Source organism: Humulus lupulus, chromosome X (assembly GCF_963169125.1).
Source record: "Humulus lupulus chromosome X, drHumLupu1.1, whole genome shotgun sequence".
NCBI classification, from domain to species: Eukaryota; Viridiplantae; Streptophyta; class Magnoliopsida; order Rosales; family Cannabaceae; genus Humulus; species Humulus lupulus.
The window spans coordinates 99,180,034-99,201,244 of NC_084802.1; the positions used below are offsets into that span (position 1 = coordinate 99,180,034).

The 21,211-nt window shown below is 37.4% G+C and overlaps 1 pseudogene; it reads left to right on the forward strand.

Annotated features, from left to right (window-relative positions):
* Positions 1–1,691: 1,691 nt before the first annotated feature.
* On the forward strand, positions 1,692–4,498 carry LOC133806097 (uncharacterized; annotated as a pseudogene).
* The last annotated feature ends 16,713 nt before the right edge of the window (positions 4,499–21,211 follow it).

Here is a 21,211-nt window from a genome sequence, read left to right on the forward strand (position 1 = left end):
ACTTGGTTGAAAACATCCATGTCTTAGGCAAATTTTCATAATCAAGAAAAAGTGAAATTAACCGGTACTAATATATGCTTTATATTTGGAGGCTTATAAGAATGGCACCAACAATATCTTTCATGGAAAGAGCACGATTGTAGAAAGTGCATATTTCGCATCTTACTGGAAGTAGCTGGAAAATGAGCTTTTGGGTAATATTACACAAATATATATATATATATATATATTTATATATATTGAGTAGTCATATCCAATTACATTTATATAGTATTATATAATTGACTATGAATTTAATAATGTATATATATATATTTATATGAGAACTAAATATGAGAAAGAGTACTGATGAGACGGTATATTTCCATAATGGAAGTGTCCAAAGGAAATTCCTGTTGCTGAGCTCTAGCTACCAACTGATCTCATCAATATATTGTCTCTAGTGCTCTGATAAGTTCAATTCTTATAAAAGAAACCAATTTTGGCTAAATATTATTGGGTTACTTACCAGTGTTGTCTTAGCTCATTTTATCACTAGCTTATTCATCGAAAACAGACAGAAGTTTTCAAAATGATCATGATTGATTTGATAATATATGTGGTATAAATAATGCTGTTAGATAGGGACCATTATTGGTTAATTACATAGTTCTGTGATATATTTGGAGATCTCGCATAGGACCTACTACGTACGTTCTTTATAATTCTTTTTCACACATACATTATAGTAGGAGTTAATATTTCATTTCAAAGGTAAAATATGTCTACAGCTAATAGGTTTACTATGCTCATATTTTTTTTTCTTTTTCCACATTATTATATATTAGTCTGGGCATAACAGTGTGCTTTGTGTTCATGAACTGCCTTCTCCCTTAATTAGTAGAGTATTGGTATTTGATGATATTCAACTTCAGATAATTTAAAATCTAAAAAAAAAAAAAAAATGTGGCATGTCAACAACACACGCGATTAGGCCATCTCCAACGGCCGTGGTAAAAGGAATAGCTCTCTGACAGGCTACCCACTTGGTTGATGGCTTAGCATTGGAGTGAAATGTGGCTTTTCAATTTTGAAGGAGTCGTTGCCTCTGTGAGGCAACGGTGTTATCTTTTTTTTTTTTTTTTTTTTTAAATTATACATATATACATATATATATTATATATAGTAAAATATTATCGTTGGTGTAAAAAACGGTATAAATTATTACTGTTAAAAAAATTTCTTCTATAAATACTCATCTATTTTATTCAATTTTTACATTATTTCATACATTTTTCTTCTAAATTATCAATATCACAAAATTTATTTTTTTACCAATGGATTCCCAAAATTCTCAAAATTTTCCAAATTCTCCAAATATCAACTCCCAAAATCTAAATTTTCAAAATTCATCATTTTCCCCACATATTAATCCCCAAAATCCAAATTTTCAATATTCTCATTTCAATCAAAATTTTCAAAATACTCCCTCTACTAATCCTCAAAATACAAATTTTCAATATTATCAATTTAACCAAAGTTTTCCAAATTCTCAAAATTATCCTATGTCCTCTTACTCTTACCAAAATTTTGGCTATATTGAGACACCCCAACAAGCTCTATTCTTCACACCAACAAATTCACTACCATATGCATTTCATATGCCTTCCCTACACCAACCCAAAATGGTTTCAAGAAATTATAGGCCAAGTATGGAAAAGTCTAGTATTGATTTGAATCGTGAAACATCATCAACATCTGTCTCTGAAACTCAACCTGAACATAGTGTTGAAGGGTTGGAAAATGTAGTTCTACACAATGAAGATGAATCAAGGCATAAATGTAAAGTCAAATGGAGCAAGAAAGTCACTATACTTCTGATAAGTGGATGGCTTAATACATCTAAGGATGCCATTGTGGGGAATGACCAAACTTCTACACATTTCTGGGCTCGGATTGCAGAATACTACAACACCAACCAAAAAGGCGAGCAAGCAAGAACTGGAAGGCAATGTAAAGATCATTGGAACAAGATGAATTAAAAGGTGGCGCGTTTCAATGGGTGTTATAAATGAGTACAACAAGCACATCACAGTGGTTGGGTTGATGAGCAAATTCTTGATAATGCACATCAATTGTACAAATCTGAAAATAACAACTCAAATTTTCTGCTTGTGGACTATTGGAAATTGCTACAGGATGAGCCGAAATGGAATACAATGTACCAACCAAAAGGTGGTAAGAGAACAAAGGTGTCAGATATAGGGGCATTTAATTCTTCTTCCAATGCAGACATCAGTGATGATGAAGTACGTGAAGTGCGCCCTACTGGCCAAAAGGCGGCAAAGAGAAAAGGGAAGGAAAAAAAAGACACACATGCTAGATTTATAGAGATTAGTGAGCGGAAAGCATCTGCATTGGAGAAATTGGTGGCGATAAAGGAGAAAGAGGCGACGATAAAGGAGAAAGAGGCAGAAGATAATAGGATGAAAAAATACATGGATTATCTCATCATGGACACGTCGCATATGACTCCTGAACAAAAGAAAGATCATGAAAACTTGTGTACTTATATTAAGAATAATATCCTGAAGTTGTAATTGCTATGTATTTTTATCAACCGCATTATTATGTATTTTATTTTATTTAAATAAATTATCATTTATGTTAACGGCTATATTTTAACGGCTACATTTTAATGGCTATATTTCAACGGCTACATTTTAACGGCTATATTTTAACGGCTACATTTTAACAGCTATATTTTAACGGCTATATTTCAACGGCTATATTTTAATGACTATATTTTAACGGCTACATTTCAACGGCTATATTTTAACGGCTATATTTCAACGGCTATATTTTAACGGCTACATTTCAACGCCTATATTTTAACGGCTACATTTCAACGGCTATATTTTAACGGCTACATTTTAACGACTATATTTTAACGGCTACATTTCAACGGTTATATTTTAACGGCTACATTTCAACGGCTATATTTCAACGGCTATATTTTAACGGCTACATTTCAACGGCTATATTTTAACGGCTATATGTCAACGGCTATATTTTAACGACTACATTTTAACGGCTACATTTTATCAGCTACCATGTCTATAAATACCAAATTTCAATATTCCTTTTACTCAACTCTCCATTCAATCCTTCATTTTACTCTTTCATTCTCAAATATCATATACTCTAAGTTCAACAATGGATTCGCCAAATTCTCCGAATCCATACAACAATATGAGTCTAGAGGATATCATAATTGCAGAGTGTACTGACGATCATGATGATCAATATTTCAAAGCGCTCATGGATGGGGGTAGCTCAACAAGACAAGGAAGAAAGAAAACCCACATTGATAGAGGTCATGTAGAAGGACACCAACGTTTGTTCGATGACTACTTTTCTGATGAATCGGTGTATACAGAATATCAATTTCGAAGAAGATTTAGAATGCGTAGACATGTATTCCTACGCATAGTGCAAGCTCTAGAAAATCATTCAGAGTATTTCCATACGAATTTTGATGCAATCGGTAGAAGGGGGCTTTCGCCATTACAGAAGTGCACCGCTGCTATGCGAATGTTGGCATATGGAGCGCCTGCCGATTATGTTGATGAGTATGTTCGAATTGGTGAAACTACCGCTATTGAATGTCTAGTCAATTTCGTTCGAGAAGTGAATGATATTTTTGGGACCGAATATTTAAGACGGCCCAATGCTGGGGACATTCGTCGCTTACTTCAAATGGGGGAGGTGCATGGTTTTCCAGGCATGTGTGGGAAGCATTGATTGTATGCACTGGGAATAGAAAATTTGCCCAGTTGCATGGAAAGGTCAATTCACGCGAGGTGATCACGGCAGACCAACAATCATGCTCGAAGCAGTTGCGTCACAAGATCTTTGGATATGGCATGCATTCTTTGGTGTTCCAGGATCCAATAATGATCTCAACGTGTTAAATCAATCCCCAATATTCACTGATATCTTACAAGGGCAAGCTCTGAGAGTTGAGTTTACGATAAATGACACACAATACAACAAGGGGTATTATCTAGCAGATGGTATCTATCCAGAGTGGGGTACATTTGTTAAAACTATCCCACTGCCTCAAGGAGAGAAAAGAAAATTATTTGCCTGATGCCAAGAAGCGGTACGCAAAGATGTTGAGCGAGCATTCGGAGTACTTCAATCTCGTTTTGCTATTGTACGAGGACCAGCACGTTTTTGGCAAAGAGATGTTCTCAAAGATATTATGTATGCATGCATCATATTGCACAACATTATTGTCGAGGATGAAAGAGATGCATATGAAAATTTGTTTGATTTTAATTATGATGACGGCCCCGCCGACACCCTAATGGTTGAAGTATTGCATGGACTTATTTCTGACTTCCCGGCAATGTTTCAAAGAAATGCTGAAATTCGTGATAGAAACATTCATCGCAATCTTCAGGCGGACTTGGTAGAGCACATATGGTCAAAATTTGGAAATCATTTTAATTAGCATTTTTTTTAATTATGTTAGATTGATTAATTATGATTATGTCATTTTATAAGCTCCTTTAAATTTCGTCTAATTTAAATTTGATGTAATATTTATTTATATTAATATATGGATTTAAAAAATTTAGTGTGACAATATTTATAATTACAAAATAATATATTAAATAATAATATGTGGGGCCATAGTTGACAACTTTTGGGGTGGTTTAGCATTGGAGCATTTTTATGAAAAAAGTTGCCAAAAGTGATGTGGATGAGAGAGAGAATAAAAAATTATATTTTGGGATGATTTGGACATATTAAGCCACCATTAGGGTAGCCACTATTGGAGTTGCTCTTATAAGCAACCTTTTTTTAGGGCAAACGTGTCCCACTCTGACTCCGTCTTTGTTTTTGGGTTTATATAAATATATGCATTTATTGGCCTCACTTAATTTGTCTTTAATTAGGACGATTAGGCAAAGTTGTCACATAAAAAAAGAAAATTGTATAATAATGAAAATAATTATTAATCACCTCATCCTATATATATTGCTTAGAGTATTTTTCAATCGAGCATCTTGGCATGTCTTTGATTAAGGGGTCATGACAAATTAAAATATTAATCTTATAATTTGAATAAACCTGGCGATCGAAATGGTCTTATTAATTAAAAAGCTAATGACTTTGACAAATGGGGCTTCAGATTTAATGGAGTGTTTCGTGGGCAATTCGACTTTCTTTTAACTTCTATAGGGAGAATGTTACTCTTTAACGATGAAGAAAAATATTATTGTCATATAATTAAATGGTAAAAATTTATTATACTATGTGTTCTATCGAAATATAGATTTTGAATTCTATGTTTTTAATAAGAGATTTTTTCATTTTTTTTTTTTGTCTATTTTATTTTTTTATGGTCTCTGAATTTTTTTTTTCAAAAATATTACCTTAAGTTTTCAGAAAATACGTTTGTAAAGTTTTATATTTACAAAAATACGGTATTAATTAAACAATTAAAAAACAACAATAAGACAACAACTAAACATTAATCCTATTTTTTTAAAAAATCAAAATATATCTGCAAACAACTAAACAACAAATAGACAACAACAGAACAACTATAAATAAACTTAAACAACTAAAAACCAATATGAAAAAAATTATACATAAAATCTAAACAGCACAAAAACAACAATAAGACAACAACTAAACATTAACGCATTGCATACTACACACATTTAAAAACAACAAATGAAAAACAACTAGAAGTCAACACATTGTATACTAACATATTTTTTTTTTGTAAAAAAAATCAAAATATATCTTTAACAAATAAACAACAATTAGACATCAACACAACAATATAACAACTATGTATAAACTTAAACAACTAAAAATCAATGTGAAAACAACTATACATAAATCTAAACAACGTGAAAACTGTTGACCCAAACTCTTAAGTCTCCTTGTTTTGATGATTAACAAATATTTGATTATTATTTGTTACTAATGATTTGTTGATTTTGTAGCAAAAACCAAAGTGAACTAGCACTTCAAAGTCAAACTTATGACCAAGGGCAAAATGGTCATTTTACCAAATTTTCCGGAAACGACCCGAAATGGACTTCAAGACTCAAGAAACTCAAGAGAAAGGTTTAATTTCATTTCTTAGTCTTGTAAAGTGATTGCAAGTATACTTTAAGTCATAAGTATAAAATTTGGCTCACTCACGTACTAAAAAATGGTGATTTTTTAAAAATGAGAAATAAATATCCTAAATTCACTTTTAAGAAAATACATCCCGATACGGTCGTAACGCAATTGGAATTTTTGAAATCGGATAAACGAGCTAAAAGTTATGAAGAATTGAAAAACGGGAAAATGGCACAATTCGGACTTTTGCTCTCTGTTTGCCATTCGGAATTCCGGATTGGCAACCGGAATTCCGGTTGCTTCCAGACCGGAATTCCGGTTCCCCATCCGGACTTCCGGTTCGCGGCAGACAGCTTCGAAAATTAACTCCTAACGGCTATAAACGGCTAGTTTTTTTCCCAAACTCTATATAAACTCGTTTTTTTACTCAAAGTTGGAGGTTGGCTGAGCATTTATTACATATACCAAACCAAATCCATTGATTTCAAAGAGCTTTCAAAGTTTAACTCATCCAAACACATATTCACACACTTGAGCCAAAATTTGTATTTATTTCTTCTAAGTGTGCTTGCTAATCACTCTAGGTTTCTCATTGTATTATCATACTTCTAGAGTGATTTTTGCTTGTAATATCAAACACATTCCCATATTGTGATTGAGGTGAGGTTGGCACCGGTTTTGTAAACAACCCGGTTAGAGTGAGATTGACACTTCAACAATCAGAAAAAGAGGTTGATAGTCCTTGGTGGTGGAAAACTATTGTAAGAGGTTTGGAAATACCTTGGTGAAAAATTCCCGGTTGTAAGGGTTAGTCAAGCCCGCTAACTTGGCTCGATAGTTGAACTCAAAGCTAAGTCCATAGCTTTGAAGACCAAGGACGTAGGTGGCTTAGTTCTACCGAACCTTGTAAAATTCGAGAGTTTGCAATTTCTTAACCTTCAACTCTTTACATTACAAGTTTGATTATTTGCTATATCTATTTGATTGCCATATTATTTGCTTTTACTTGATAAATTTGATTTATTGCATAATTTGGCATATTAAGTTTTAAATTTCTGAAATTAGTTTAAATTTCCAATTCACCCCCCCTCTTGGAAACATATCTTGGGTTAACAAAAACAACTATACATAAATCTAACAAACTAAAAAAACAACCCAATATATATTAAATATAAACTAAAATTATAAGTATACTTAAAAAACTTAAATTTCCTAACTCAAGAAATTAAATAATCAATATAAAATGTGAACCAGAGGGAAAATGTGCTTTTGCCTTGTGAAAAGTGGGTCCCAATAAAGACTTCCCTTTGGAATAAGACATATGAGAACTTGCTAGTGGAATTGTAACAACGTAGGTCATCTCGTTTCTACTAGTTTTCTTCTTATTATTATTATTATTGTTGTTGTTGTTGTTTTTTTCATTTTTCATAGCATTATAGAAGAATAGAAACTATCTATTATACTCTACTTTTCCATTTGGTTTTATACATCTCCAGGAAATGCACATGGAAATAAAAGTTATGGTAAATTCATCTTAGTTTGTTGTTGTACACTCACACTTCTTCTCCATTCCGCCATTACCAACCCACCACTTCAACCTTTCATTTTCTCTCTCTACCCCAAATTTATCTCTCTAGGCGACTCGTCTCCGACCACAACTTCACTGTCATATTCCTCATCCCTACTCATTTTCCGTCATCTCAGGCCGAGAAGTCAATACTCCAGTCCCTTCCTTCCCACTCTGTCGACCACATCTTTCTAGAGACTCCAAGTTCGTCACCTTCGTCACCCTCGCCATCACTCGCTCTCTCCCTGCCGTTTGCGACATTTTCAAGTCCTTGGTCTCTCGTTTCAAGCTCATCAACCTCATTGTCGACCTATTCGGCATTTACGCCTTTGACATCGCACGAGAGTTCAACATCGCCGCCTACATCTTCTACACTTCCACTACCATGCACTTGATTTGTTTCTTCACATGCCTAACCTCGATCGAACGATGCCGTGTGAGTACTGAGATCTGACCGAGTCGGTAAAGCTCCCAGGCTGTCTTCCAATCCTAGGTACGGAGCTATTTGATCCACTCCAGGATCGAACAAACGACGTTTTGTTTGGCAGTAACGGCACCCACTCGTCGAAGCAGAAGGAGATTGATGCAACGGTACCTGGGAGTCAATAAAACTGAAAAAACAAAGCATATACACGTTAATATTTATATTTATATAGAGAGAGAGAGAGAAGAAGAAGAAGACTAAGATAAATGGTGACTATAGAGAGATGAAGCTCATTGATATGGCTCATCCTAAGAACCAACCATGTTTGCACAAGTTGTCTCTTTCCCTTTGTATGCCAACTTCATTCCTAGTCTTTGTCTTTCAAGCTCAAAGCATTTTTCTTCGATCATCCTCTTGCCAACAAAATAATAGTCAAAAGCTCACTGCGCTCCTGTTCGTCATCAGCAGTGGAACGGCTACCTCGGCGACATGTTTGTAACCTTTGGTCTTTCTGCAACATGTTCGTTGACTTTGGCAAAATGTTTGGAGACTTTCAGAATGACCTTGGAGCTCTGCTTTGAGACAATTGGTTGTTGTTCACGAAATATTAGCCATCGCCATGTCTGTCGTTGCCGAGAATTCAAGTGGGTTATGGCTCCTTGCTGGTGAAAATGGCATCGTGGATAGCAGACTGAAGACATCGTAAAAAAGTAAAAATACAATCAAAATCATATAAAGGAAAAAAATTCTGTTAGTCCATATAAATGAAATTTTTTCAAGTAATATAGTGTATCTTGTAAATTTCTCTTTTAATAATGCTTATCTGGTACCTATAATTTGAATCGTACACATTTGGTACTCTGGACTCAAAGTTGATCAATAGAATTTTATCAATATGACCAAATTACCTTCAATTATATTAATTTCAAATTCATACTTAATTACTTAATTATATATAATTGATGTCAATTTGGTCATATTAATCAAATTTGAGTTTAGGGTACCAAATAAGTATGATTTCAAATAATAGGGCATGATCGAATGAACATTATTGAATGCATAGAGTACCAAACCTGTATTTTCTATAAAACATTGTGTACAAAATAATTATTTACCCTATATTTAATTAAAATCAAACATTATTGTGTACACATAATTCTTTTATGTTATAGAGTTTTATAAGTTTTCTCATTGCTTACGTACTTATATGTATAACAATGTTTGCTACATCCTGTATACTAATTAGTTACCTCTAGGATGTTCTCTCTTTCGGAAGTACACACACAAAACTCAATTAATATTATATATCCATTACATCAAAGAATTTAAGAAAATAAACTAATGAAGTAAATACTATGTATAAATTGAAAAATATTTAGGTAGGAGAATCATTTTTGTCCGTGCCGGTAGTAGTATTTTTATATGATGGTGTGCATTATAGTTATAGAAGTCATTCTACTAGTTTTCGAAAAATTATGAATAATTCATAATGCTAAAATCTGGATTAAAACAGTCAGTTGCACTAGTGCCTGATTTTTTTATATATGTGTAAAATAAATTATTTGAACCTTGTTTTTCACACCGTAAATTATTCATAATTTTTAAAAAAATAGGTAAGATGCACGCTATAATTACCATGCATGTATACCATTATATAATAAAAATTAGATTATAATTTCTCGAGATACTGAAAATAGAAAACGCCCCTACTGGTATAGGGCAAGAGGAATGTCCTTATCTAAAAAGCTTAGGGTCGCTTAGGGTGTGATTGGTAGTTGATTTTGAAATGATTTTATGATTTTGAAAACTTAAAATTTGTGGGACCTACCAAAATATTTGATTGGTAGATTGTTTTTGAAAACTATATCCTAATCAGAATTCTAATTTTATGTTGTAATTTAGAAAACAACAATTTTGCGTTTTCTCTGTTTTGTGATTTTTTCTCCAAAAACTTAAAATCAAAATCAGAATTTGTTTGTTCTCTCTACTCCTATCCTTTGTATCATTGCTTGTATTTATTTTATTTTTTTTGCCAATTTTTATGACTTGAGTATGTTCCCACTAGTAATAAGGTGTTTATGGAATATTTTATGATATTTATACACAATTCAAAAATAAGCTGTGCTGGTATTTTTATAGATGACAATGCAATATTGTTATAAATTTAATCAATAATTATTATTAAATTTTAATTTATCAATATAATTAAATTTTACTTAATTAAATCTATTGATAAATCAAAATTTAATATTATACAACCTATGTATATAAAATATATAAAATTAAAATAATATTCAAATTCCTCAGCTGTTCCAATCACATATTCACTTTCTGTTATATTTTCAAATTTAATACCAATCACATATTCATTTTTTTAAAACTCAAAAACAGTTTACTGACATTGAACCAATCACATTTTCAGAAACATGATTTTAGTTACTAAATTTAGATTTTCATTTTAGAATTTCACTTTTAAAAAATACAGTTTTCTAATCGCAAACTAATCAGACACTTAGCTCCATATATATATATATATATATATATATTAAGAGAAATTATATATTAATAATTTATTTACGCCTACTAAAACTTTTCTAGATAAAATACAATTGTATATTCAAATAACAGTAATATAGTATTTTGATATAATAAAATAAAAGATTAGTTTAGTTTTTAGAATTTCATTATTAATTATGATAAAGGAATGAGACTTCATATCTATATTAATAGATTTTTGAAAGAAAAAAAAAATATATATATATATATATATAATGGAAATAAAATTCAAAACAAGAAACGATAAAAATAAGGTACTCTCTTTCTCAATATCTTTTTATTTATTTAAACAATAAAAGATGATTTTTTTTTTCCTTCAAATTTTAACTTCTTGGAAGAGAAAAATTAAAAGGGAAAATAAAAATGTAATCATTGGAGAGAAAATAAATGAATAGTTAGCTATTTAGAATTAATTAGGATAAATACAATTTTAGTTCTTTGTTTTTAATTGATATTTTATTTTGGACTATCTGTTTGAAATTTTTTTTAAATGGTCTTTCTAATTTGTAATCCATTTAAAAATGGTTCTTTATGTCCAAATTCAATCAAACTATTTTAAAATAAAACCAAAAGACCTCAAGATTTATTAATTAATTTTTTTTAATTATATTTTGTCATATTAATAACTAGCAAATTCAAATTATAATTTAAAATAAAAGCTAAAAAAAATTAAATATATCATTCTTAACTACTTCAATCCAAAAAACTCAAAACATACATTTCCACCCAACTTCAAAATAAAAATTCAAATCTAGAAATCTAGCATGGAAATTAAATCCACATGAATGACAAGTAGTAAGCAGAATCATTTTGAAGATAGAATAAATATTTCTCATCCTCTTTGTCAATTTCGTGGAAGAAAAAAATCTAGTTGGAAAATTTACATGGAAACAAAAACACAACCATTGTAAAAAATAAATCCATTTTTGGGTACGAACAAACATTGGAGATCATAGTTCCTCTTGCCCTTGCCCACAAAACTTAAGCAGCCTGTCCTCCTCGCCTCATCCTCAACCCAAGTCTTCCTGCATTGATCATCTTAAAAATGCGAAGGACAGTAAATTATTTAAAATTTTCAAAAATTTGTATAAATCTTTTTATAATTATAATGAACATTGTTATGAAAAAAAAAACTAGGCTCAAGACACCCTCACATATCTATACAGAGAGCATGTTGTACCAGTACATCACTTTTGCGTGATGTACAACAGACATAGCCTATATATATACACATAGCTTATCAATCTTTACTAATTTTTAGGTGAATTATAGGTCAACCAACCGGAAGCTCTTGCATATTTTGTGGCATATTCTTTGTTTCTATATAAGTTTTATTGTCTAATTTTCTAGGGACATCTCTTTCTCATGTTGATTAAAATATCACTATTACAAAAAAGTTTTTTAGGGCACACCCCCGCAAGTCATCTATTTGAAAGTTTTAAAAGTGAGATTTTTTAGGGTTCGTGCGAGTCCTAAAAGAATCTTTTTAGGGCGAGCCTTGCAAGCCCTAAAAGATTGTTTTTAGGGCTCGCAATGCGTGTCTTAAAAGATCTCGTTGAGTGCATTTAAATAAAGCTTTTAGGGTTATCTTCTCATGTCCTAAAAGAATTTTTTATGGCGTGCAATGCGTGCCCTTAAAAGTTATATTTAAAATTTTTAAAAAATGAATGTATATTTATTTTAAATTAAAAATTATGATTTAAATGAAACTTTTATATATAAATATGAAAACTTATAGATTAAAACTAAGGAAACTTATACATTCAATGAGATAGTTACAAATTTAAAAAAAACAAGAGTGCAATATTATAAATCTAATTAGTGATTAGGTAACACAGTAGTGAACAAGCCAAATAAAGTACTAAATATCAGCATAGGCAAATTGGGCAGTTGAGCCTATTCCAAATTTATAAATCTAATTCATAAATTTAAAAAGAGCCACAGACAATATGATTCAGTATAAAATAGAAGAAATTCCTACTTATTAGTACAATAAAAAAAAGGCATATATAGTTCAATTGCTAAATTAATCAATGATTAGCAACCTTTCTCTCCATCTCTTTCTTTGAATGAACACTTTTTGTCCACTTTCAACATTGGAATAATCAACTGTGGCCACATCAAAAGGATACAATAAGTACGGATAAAATTAGGTGTACACACAACTTGTAACGAAATCAGTAAGTTGCTGCCAAGCTTAAGCCATAGTCATTAATCATAGTACAATACATAAAATAACACACGACAGGAAAATTTTGGATTCACAATCGAATTCTAAAATCAAATAAGAGAAACAAATATAGAAATTGAACATTCATAAACCAAATAAGAGAAAATATCAGCAAAATCATACTCATTGAAGCATCTTTTTTTATATAAACTTCCAAGCTAAGCTCTCCGCGTTATATTTCAATGAAAATTGTGCAAATACATTACCAATGTCAAATCTAATATTTAAATCTTGGCTAATTTTTTCTTTTTAATTTAATTTTTTTCCTAGTTTCATATCCTTATTGAGTCACATGCTTTAGCACTTTAAAACAAATCATTGGAAAAATGGACAACATAACAGATGCAAATTGGATATCCCCAAATTTTAAAATACTGTAAACATATCACATAAACAATCCCATAGCAGGCTAACAAAATCACAATACAAACTTAATATGTTAATTAACTTATAGCATACTATAAGCACACATAATTGCATTTAGTTTCCTTACTCACAATAAATTTCTAAAACACAAAAATCAATAAAATTGGAGTTAAAAATTTATACCGATGCCTAGGAGGGCGATACAAATTGCATGGGAACGTTTAGAGCTCAAAACGAGCCTCGGGTAGCCCCACACCATTGCTGGCCGAAGCTCATGCCGAAGCTCCGACGAGGACGCGGCGGTGCCACCCCAACGGCAGTGGTTGAGGAATCAACCCAGTCGAGGTCGAAGGGAACTCAAAAATGGTGGTGGTGGGACTCACCACCCACTGTGGCGGTCGGAATAAGGTCGAGAACCCTCAAAATTTCACGATACCAGTGAGCACCTCCAATGGCATTTCAGTCCAATCTCCATAGGGGTTTTGATCCCCTTGAGCCCACGAACTCAACCATGCCACCGCTCGGCCAAGACGGCGTCGAACTTGTCGGAAAACTACTTGGGAAGCCACGACGGCAATAGAGCTTCGGATAACTCGTCGAGGCAGTGGATGGCAAGTGGGGAGGCAAGGTTCGGATGCTTTGGATTTTGGGGGCTCGGGAACCCTGTGGTATGGCACATGTCGCAGTTTGGTGGTCGAAGGTTCGTCGTTCGTGCCTGGCAAAGGCAACGAAAAGGAAGAAGGAGAGAGAAGGAAATAGGGATTGGGTGGAATAGAGAGAGAAACTGAGTGACTTAAAAAAAAGTTGTTATCTCCACTTTAGGGCTTCTAAATTTATTTTTATTTTTTTAGGGCCCACTTTGAGTGCCCTAAATACTCTTTTAGGACACTCAAAGTGTGTCCTTAAAAGTCTCAACTGACTCAAATTTTCTGATAGTCTTTTAAGACCCACGTCAGTAATTAGGGCTCGCACTGCGTGTCCTAAAATGTATTTTTTAAGGACTGTCAATGAGTGTCCTAAAAAGTCTAGGAGATGTTTTGTTATACCCAGATTTCGAGCCATGTTAATTATGACCTCGAAAGTTGGATTCGCAAATCAGTGGACCCATAGGTTTGGAAACATGCTCCAGGATTGTATGTCGAGCTTGCAGGATATAGACGACCTCGAGTATGGTGACCTCGAAGTATTCATGATCTCGGAAGACAGCTCCGGGAACACACTCATCTTCGGGGACGACTTTGGATCAAGGTTCCCGAACTCGACGCACATACGATCTCGAAAAGCCATGTGACCTCGGAAGATGTCTCCAGCTCGAAAGGTGACAGGAAACCTGGGAGGCTAAAGCCTTAGAGATACGTGATAACCACCTTGAATATCTACAAGTGTTATAAATATGAGATGTAATCCTCATTTATTATTGTAAATCCCCTAGAATCATGGGATATTATTTGGTCAGTTATACGTCCCCTGGCCTTCAAGGGACGTTTCCTTTTATATCTGATTATAGGCATTTAAAGCCATTAATTTTATTTACATAAAAAGAGTAACTACCCAAAATATGTGGGATAGTATTCTGCAGCCTTCTCTATAAATAAAGAAGGCATGCACCATTGTAAAGGACCGAAATTCTGAACCTTGAGAGAAAACTCTGGAGAATTCATTCTTGAAGAATTCCTAGAGATAATCTTGAGTTTAATAACAAAGACTCGTGGACTAGGCAGATTTAACTGCTGAACCACGTAAAAATCGTGTGTTTACATTGTTTTATTTCAATTGGCCATTTTCAATTATTGTTTTCGTGCTCTTCTTTCACTGTTTGACGAAAAACGGCGTCAACAGTTTGGTGCTTTCATTGAGAGCCTTAAGCATTCATCCCTGAGAAAGCCATGGCCACAAACAATCAGAACACCCCTGATGAAAACTACCCAAGGCGTCCTGGAAAACAACCAATGGAGAACCCGGATGCTGAGGAGAGAAGTGGGTCCTCTGATTCCCGGGGACCACCGCCTCCACCAAGGGATGAGGATATGTACTACAATCCTGAGCGTTACGTTCCTATTGTAGAACTGGAAAACCGGCAGTTGAAACAGCTGTTGGCAGAGGCCAACAAACGGAACGAGGAGTTGACTAGGATAGCCGCAGAGGCGCAGGTGGTTTAGCCCCCGCCTCCATGCGAGAACCAAGTCCCTCCTCCAAGGGACGTGCATGTTCCTCCCCGGAGGCCCCGTGGACGTCCACGAAAGGATGCTGCCACAAGAAGGCCGACTCAACCTTCGGTGCCAGCAGAGCCATCTGCTCCTCCTAGGCCTCAAAGGAGTACCCGAGCTCGGGTCCCGCCTAACCCGCCTGTGGAAGTGCCTGTGGGAACTGAGAATAACCGAACCCCTGCAGAGGCTCGGACTCAGGTACCTGGGAGCGCACCGAACGCGACTGACCCATCTCGGGCGAATTCTGGACCCTCTAGGCCGCGACAAGGGTGGCAGCCACCGTCGCCTATACGGTTCCCTCCGTCACCCATTAGATATCCTTCGCCACCCCGCAGAAACGCTCAACCTGTTCGAGATCAGGATCAAGGGCGTACGGGAGAAAGACAAGGAAACAGGGAGACTAACCAAGAGCGGAGAGGCGCACCATCTGAGAGAAGTCAGACGTCTCGGTCTCGCACTGCGGAGACGAGGCGACGTGGGAAGAACCCATCGCGAAATAACCGAGCAACAAGTTTCACAAGTGATGAATCCGGAGAGACCAGGTCCGTCAGTAAACACGATCGAGGTCGTAAAAATACTGTGGATCGCAAGAATCGTCCCGACCTGCGAAATCATCTGAATCAGAGTCGGGGGAATGGAGATCAAACAAATTCGGATCTGAGGGATCGCTTGAATAGGCGTAGAGATCCCTCGCGGAGACGCGAGCCTGGAATCACGATTAATGATAATCAATTCCAGACAGCACCTCTTGCTGACCCAGTCCAAGAAAGAATCGATCAGCTCGAAAAAGCCTTTAGGCTTTTGAAGAATGAACGAGGATTGGGTCGATATGAGGACTCTGATGAGGAGCTCCAGCCGTTTGCTCCCCATATTTCCAACACTCAATTTCCTCAAGGGTTCCGGATTCCTCATGTCCCAGCGTTTGAAGGAAAGACCGACCCATGTAGTCACCTGAGTACATTCAACACTATTATGAGAGCCAGTAACGTGGGTTACGAGCTCAGGTGCATGTTGTTTCCAACATCATTGGCAAGACCTGCCAAAAGTTGGTTCGAAAAGTATAAAAAACACTCAATAACTTCGTGGGAGCAGTTGTCTAGAGACTTTAAGAAGCAGTTCCGAGCTATGATGGGAGTCAGACCAGAGGCATCCACCCTAACTAACGTCCGACAACAGCCGGGCGAAATACTGAAAAGTTACTTGACAAGATTTAATCTGGAAGTCGCCCGAGCTTGGGACGTGGATGACAGTGGGCACTTAATGGCTATCCGAGCTGGTGTTTTACCCGGAAGTGCCCTTTGGGATGACATGCAAGGGAAACTGGTGAGGTCGATAACCGAATTTAACAGACGTGCGCAGAGATTTGTCAATGTAGAGGAGGCGAGGTCTACGCTCAAAGCGACCTCGCAGACCGAAACTACAACGATAAACATCAACTCTGCCTCAACCTCGGCTGACCCAGCAGCTCCACAGCCTACCTCGGAGAATCCCTCCAAGAGGAAAAAGAACGAAGGAAATAATCCCGAAGCTGAGGGAGGAAAGAAAAAGAAAGGAGAGAAAAAGAAAGGAGAGAGGTATTTCTCCATCTATAAAGTGCACACCGAGCTCAACGAGTCTCGGGAAAACATATACCTGGCTAATGAAAACCAGGTCCCCTTCAGGCGTCCGGACCCGATGAGAAATCAAAAATCCAAGAGGGATTCCAGTAAGTATTGCCAGTTCCACAGAGACACCGGACACACAACTGATGAATGTCGACAACTGAAGGACGAGATCGAAGGGTTGATCTCGAGAGGCTACTTCCGGCAGTATGTCAAAAACCAGAACACTGGTCAGACGGCGGCAAGCCAGAGAGTAGCCGCGCCTCCGACGACACAAAATAATAACTCCTGATCTCGGGAAGAGGACAGGCCCCCCCCGATAGATGGAGAGGACGTAATAACCATCTCGGGAGGGCCTCATCTCGCAGGAGGGGGCAGGAATGCCCAAAAGAGGTATGTTAACGAGCTTAAGGCAGGGGACGGGTCTCCTTATGAACCCGAACCTAGGGCCCCTAAAAGCCAGAAGATTGAAACACAACCCATAACCTTCACTGAGGAGGACGCCTCCCATGTTCAGTTCCCACATCATGATCCGCTGGTTATTACTCTTCAGCTCACCAACAAAAGAGTCCGCCGAGTTCTCATAGATAATGGGAGCTCAGTCAACATTCTTTACAAAGCAACCCTTGAGAAAATGGGACTCTCCCTTCGCGGCCTGAAGGCATGTGCAACTACTTTGTACGGCTTTTCAGGAGAAGGAATTGCCTGTATGGGATCCATTGAGCTCCCTGTGACCTTGGGAGACTACCCAGTCTTGGTGACCAAGATAATGGAGTTTGTGGTAGTAGATTTACCGTCTGCCTATAATGTGCTGCTCGGAAGACCCGCCCTGGTCGGGCTGGGGGCAGTTTCATCTATAAGGCATCTGGCCCTTAAGTTCCCGACCCCTAGCGGAGTCGGGACGTTGAAAGGAGACCAGCTGGCAGGGAGAGAATGCTATAGCATCTCCTTGAGGGGAAAGAAACAAACGAACGCTCAAGCACTCGTTATCATACAAAACAAAGACGGAACAGTTTTAGAAATTGACGAGGAGATTGATCCAAGGATTGAAGAGAAAGTTGACCTCGAACCTTTAGAGGAGCTCGAAGAGGTTCAGCTCGAGGAAGCTGAACCCTTGAGAAAGGTGAAGGTCGGGAAACACCTCCCAGATAAGACAAAATAGCAATTAATTTGCTTTCTGAAGGAAAACCAGGATGTCTTCGCGTGGTCACACTCAGACATGGTGGGGATAAGTCCAAATGTAGCAAGCCACGCACTGAGCATAGACAAAAGCTTCCCTCCGAAGCAACAAAAACGAAGACAGCTGGACGAAGACAGAAAGAAAGCGTTAAAGGAGGAAGTTGACAGGTTAAAAGCAAACCATTTCATTAGGGATGCCTTTTACCCTGACTGGGTAGCCAATCCGGTGTTGGTCCCAAAGCCCAATGGGAAGTGGAGAACCTGTATTGACTACTCAGATCTCAACAAAGCTTGCCCAAAAGACTGTTTTCCACTGCCAAGGATTGATCAGCTTGTGGATGCCACGGCGGGGCATGGCCTGATGTCATTCATGGATGCCTACTCTGGATATAACCAGATTCCCATGCATGCCCCTAACCAAGAACATACGAGCTTCATCACAGATAAAGGGCTCTACTGCTACAATGTCATGCCGTTCAGACTAAAGAATGCTGGAGCCACGTACCAGCGGCTCGTAAACATGATGTTTTCGGAACAAATTGGGAACAACATGGAGGTTTATGTTGATGACATGCTTGTCAAGTCTCAACTTAACAAGAACCATGTTGATGACCTCGAAGAGTGCTTCGGCGTGCTCAGAAAATACAACATGAAGCTAAATCCTCAGAAGTGCACTTTTGGGGTATCTTCGGGAAAATTTCTGGGCTTTATTGTGAACTCTCGCGGAATCGAGGCTAACCCCGACAAGATCAAGGCCCTGATTGACATGCCTTCACCTCGGAAGCATAAAGATGTCTAAAGCTTGACTGGCAGGATGGCAGCCCTAAGCAGATTCATCTCGAAATCAACGGATCGTGGCCTTCCATTCTTCAACTTATTGAGAGGAAGTAAGAAGTTTGAATGGACAGAGGAGTGTGAGCTGGCCTTTCAGGAGCTCAAAAAGCACCTAGCTGAACCACCCATCCTGTCAAAACCTGAGACGGGAGAAGTATTGTACCTATACCTCTCAACCACCGAACACGCGATAAGCGCGGTGCTCATTCGAGAAGAAGAGAGGGTGCAAAAACCCGTCTACTACATCAGTAAAAGATTACTGGGGGCAGAGTCAAGATATCCATTGATGGAGAAACTCGCCCTTAGTCTAATTCATTCATCTCGTAAGCTCCGCCCCTACTTTCAGGCACATCCCATTCATGTACTGACAGATCAACCACTTAGACAGGTCCTGTCTAAACTAGAAGCCTCAGGTCGGCTTCTTAAATGGACTGTTGAGCTCGGACAGTTCGAGATCACCTACCATCCGAGGATGACCATTAAGGCACAGGCATTAGCGGACTTTATAGCGGAATGTACTGGAATAGCCGACGACGAGGTAATAACCACGGCCCACGAGCTATGGAAACTTTACGTCGACGGCTCGTCAAATGAAAACGGAGCAGGGGCAGGGGTTATTCTGATCACCCCCGCAGGGAGTAAATTTCACTCCGCTTTAAGATTTGGCTTTAAAGCATCGAATAATGAGGCCGAGTATGAGGCTCTACTCGCGGGACTACGAATAGCAAAAAAGCTCAAGGCTAAAGCTATACATTGCTATAGTGACTCCCAGCTCGTAGTTAATCAAATTTTGGGAGAATACCAGGCTCGTGGCACAAGAATGGCAGCTTATCTGGAGAAGGCAAAATCCGCGTTAGAGTATTTCGAGTTTTATGCAATCGAACAGGTTCCCCGAGAACGAAACTCAAATGTAGATGCCTTAGCTCGACTCGCCACCTCCGCCGAAAATGAAGAGCTGAACGTTATACCTATAGAACACCTGTCAACACCCAGCATTAGTGAGCCGGAAGAGGAAGATGTGTGTATGATCGAAACAGAGCCAACCTGGATGACCCCGATAGTCGAGTACCTCGAAAACGGAATTCTTCCAAAAGATCGGAATCAGGCTCGAAAGTTGATGTATCAACTTCCTCGATACACCATTTTAGACGGAAAACTATACCGAAGGGGATATTCTATGCCGTTACTCAGGTGCGTAACCCCTCCCGAGGCTAAGAAAATCATCGAAGAAATTCATGAAGGGTTCTGCGGAGATCACACTGGGGGGCACAGCTTGTCCAAGAAGATCATACGCCAGGGCTATTTCTGGCCAACCATTAAAACAGATTCTTTTGAGTATGTGAAGAAGTGCGACAAATGCCAGAGATTCGCCACGATACCCCGAGCCCCACCATCCGAACTGACCATGTTGACATCCCCATGGCCCTTCGCGGTATGGGGCATCGACCTCATAGGCTCTCTCCCGACTGGCAAAGGCGAAGTCAAATATGCTGTAGTTGTCGTTGATTACTTCACGAAATGGACGGAGGCTGAACCATTGGCGACCATAACTTCGAAAAAAATCCTTGTTTTCGTTGTAAAGAGCATCGTGTGCCGATATGGAGTACCAAGGAAGATCGTATCCGACAACGGAACCCAGTTCGATTGCGACCTATTCACCAGTTTTTGTGAGAAGAACGGTATAATAAAGAGTTTTTCATCAATGGCCCACCCTCAAGCGAATGGTCAGGTCGAAGCCGTTAACAAAACTCTCAAGAGTTCTCTAAAGAAAAAGTTGGAGGAAGCAAAGGGACGATGGCCTGAGGAATTGCCTCAAGTCCTTTGGGGGTATAGGACCACAGCTCGGACATCAACAGGACATACCCCGTTCTCTCTAGCATACGGCTGCGAGGCAATGTTGCCCATCGAAGTTGAAATCCCAACGATCCGAACTCAAACCTATGACCAAAGTTCAAACCATACTCAGCTCGAGGAAACCCTAGACTTGATTGAAGAAAAAAGAGAAGAGGCTCAGCTGAGAAATGCTGCTTACCAGCAACGCACTATTAGATATTTCAACAAGAGGGTTCGAGATCGAAAGTTCAGAATGGGAGATCTGGTGTTGAGACGCGTATT